Below are 2949 nucleotides of genomic sequence, written 5' to 3' on the forward strand. Positions count from 1 at the left end.
TGAAAAATAGCTTTTCACAGGGGGCTTGGGAGCTGTGGAGCCAGGTTCAGCCTGATAGAGACAGCTTCCGTGACACTTTGTGAGCAGAGAGGGCCGCTCTCTAGGACACATCCACATGCAAATAAATGATTGTTACATGGCGCTGGTTCTCCAGGAGGCATGAGAGGTAGATGGATGTGGGGGTTGGGAGCTAAAGGGAGAGAAGCAGACTGTCTTTCTCGGTGACTCCCGCAGTCCCCTCCTCATCCTTTTTCTTCTTCTTTTTTTTTTTTTTTTTTGGTTTTTCGAGACAGGGTTTCTCTGTGGTTTTGGAGCCTGTCCTGGAACTAGCTCTTGTAGACCAGGCTGGTCTCGAACTCACAGAGATCCGCCTGCCTCTGCCTCCCGAGTGCTGGGATTAAAGGCGTGCGCCACCACCACCCGGTCCTTCCTTCTTCTTCTTGTGTGTGTGTGCTCACATGACGTGTATGTGGGGTGCACACGCCACTGTGCGTGTGTGGAGGTCATGGGACAACTTTGTGAGGAGTCTGTTCTTTCTTTGCAGCTTCCCATGGGTTCCAGGCTTTGAACTTGGGACTCCAGGATGGTGCAGTCAGTGGCTTTTCCTACTGAGCTATTTTGCTGGCTCCAGGGAATATTGTTCTTTTTTGTTTTGTTTTGTGGTTTTTGAGACAGGGTTTCTCTGTATAGCTCTGGCTGTCCTGGAATTTGCTCTACAGACCAGACTGGCCTCAAGCTCAGAGATCCACCTGCCTCTGCCTCCTGAGTGTTAGGCTAAAGGTGTGTGCCACCATTGCCCAGCTTTGTTCTTGACATCTTAGACGCAGGTTAAACTTTGTGTGTTTAGAAATCTCTTCTGGTTGCCAGACAGGGACGCTTTCACCAGGATACACAATGATGCTCTCATTAAACTTCAACCTATACCTGCCACCTGGCTATCTCTTTGTGCCAAATGGCCAGATGTTCAGGAAAGAGTCACCCCATTTCCAGAGTCATTGACTTGGTCAGTTGGCAGGAGAAAGCAGGATGGCTGCCAAATATTGCAGGCAGGGAGACTAAGGGGAGTGTCCCTTGATGTCCTCTGGGTCCTTGATTCCCTGCCTTCTTTATTTTATTTTGGTTTACATGTATAGGTGTTTGTCTGCATGTGTGTGTGTGCTCTATGTGTGTCTGGTTCAGAGAGGTTGAGTTCAGAGAGGTTGTCACCAGGAACTAGAATTATGGATAGTCGTGACCCATTATGTGGGTGCTGGGAGCCAAACCCAGGTTCTCTGCAAGAGCAACAAGTGCTCCTAACCACTGAACCATTCATCTCTTTAGCTGCCCCCACTGTTTTTCCTGAGCATCTTACTGTCTAGCCAAGACTTGTGTGAAACTAGAAACCTCCCCTTTCAGCACCCCAAGTGCTGGAGCCACAGGCATATGTAGCCTGAACCTGGCCTGTCCTTTCACAGGTGTGTGTAGCCTGAACCTGGCCTGTCCTTCAAGTTCTCCTGCCTCCATCTGTGCCCTCACTCCCTCCCACGAAGAAATAATAAAATGAGAGGAATTGCCTGGGCTGTGTTCTCTTAGAAAGTTTGTCTGAGAGGAAGAGACCAAGAATTCCAGAATCCACCTGCCCCTAGCGGGGAGCCTCCAACAGCACAAAGGGTGGCCAAAGTGAGTGCTGTGGTGACCACACAGAGGTGTAGGGACAACGCTGCCCAGGGCCCAGGCCCTCCCACAGCATCTCCCTCTGTGAAGGGGGGGGGGGTTTCCCCTAGGGAGACACCCTGTCTCTGCCAAAATAACTGGATAAGAAGGGCACCTAGCCATCTTACACAGAGGGAAACTGAGGCTCCGGCTGTGACTCAATTGTCTCCAATTACACAGACAGTAGTAGAGTTAGGTGTCAACAACTCCAGTCTGTTGTGATCAAAGGACAGCAGCAGAATGACTCAGGAGTCCTGGTGACCTGCAGGTCCCACGAAGGATGGGGCAACTCGGTCCCCTTTACTGGTAGGTCACTGTCATCCTTTAAAAATTATTTTACTTGGCCAGAGTAAGCTCCGTTTCCGGCTTAGGATCAGGGTCTGGAGAAGGGGGTGTCTGGAGGCGCCATGTCGGGCCGGGAAGGTGGCAGAAAGAAGCCCCTGAAGCAGCCCAAGAAGCCGAGGAAATGGACAAGGAAGATAAAGCTATCAAGCAGAAACAAAAAGAGGAGCAGAAGAAACTCGAGGGGCTAAAAGCGAAGGCCGCGGGGAAGGGACCCCTGGCCACAGGTGGAATTAAGAAATCTGGCAAAAAGTAAGCTATTCCTCATATCTGAGATGATGGCGACCCTCTTCCATTCCTATTTAAACATCTGGATTCCCTGCCATAACATCTTTGCCATCTACAGCTAGAATGAAGTGTTATCCTGGAGCCTGTTGTACATTGTAATAAACTTTTGTAAAAAAAATAATAATAAAATAAATAATACAATGAAAAAAATTATTTTACTTTTTATTTTATGTAGACGGGTGTTTTTTTCTTTTTTGCCTGCATCTATGTCTGTTTGTCGTGTGTATACCTTATGCTAAGGCATTAGATCCCCTGGAATTGGAGTCAGAGACTGTTACAAGCTGCCATGTGGGTTCTGGAAATCAAATGTGGGTCCTCTGGAAGAATGGGCTGTGTTCTGAGCAGCTGAGCCATCTCTCCAACCCTCCGCTAGTCAGTCATGGGATGTTGTCTTTTCAGGAGGTGCTGTCCCTGAGGAGGGCTCACAGGGCTGATGATGTCATGGAGATCTCCAAGTGAGGTCCTGGTCCCATGCCTCCTGTTCTGGGCCTGCCTGTGTCTCCCTCCTCTCAGTTGCTCGCCCCTGCCTGTTGGACTCAGGAAGTAGCCTTGGCACTGCCTCTCTCCAGGGTCTCGGACCATGTCTCAGAGCTTGTAGGGACCCCACTGTGGTAGTATATTCCAGGA

General features: G+C 49.6%; 1 pseudogene; it reads left to right on the forward strand.

Moving 5' to 3' along the window:
- The first annotated feature begins 2052 nt into the window (after nt 1-2052).
- On the forward strand, nt 2053-2290 carry LOC130883325 (translation machinery-associated protein 7-like; annotated as a pseudogene).
- The last annotated feature ends 659 nt before the right edge of the window (nt 2291-2949 follow it).

Source organism: Chionomys nivalis, chromosome 11 (genome assembly GCF_950005125.1).
Source record: "Chionomys nivalis chromosome 11, mChiNiv1.1, whole genome shotgun sequence".
Classification (NCBI taxonomy): Eukaryota; Metazoa; Chordata; class Mammalia; order Rodentia; family Cricetidae; genus Chionomys; species Chionomys nivalis.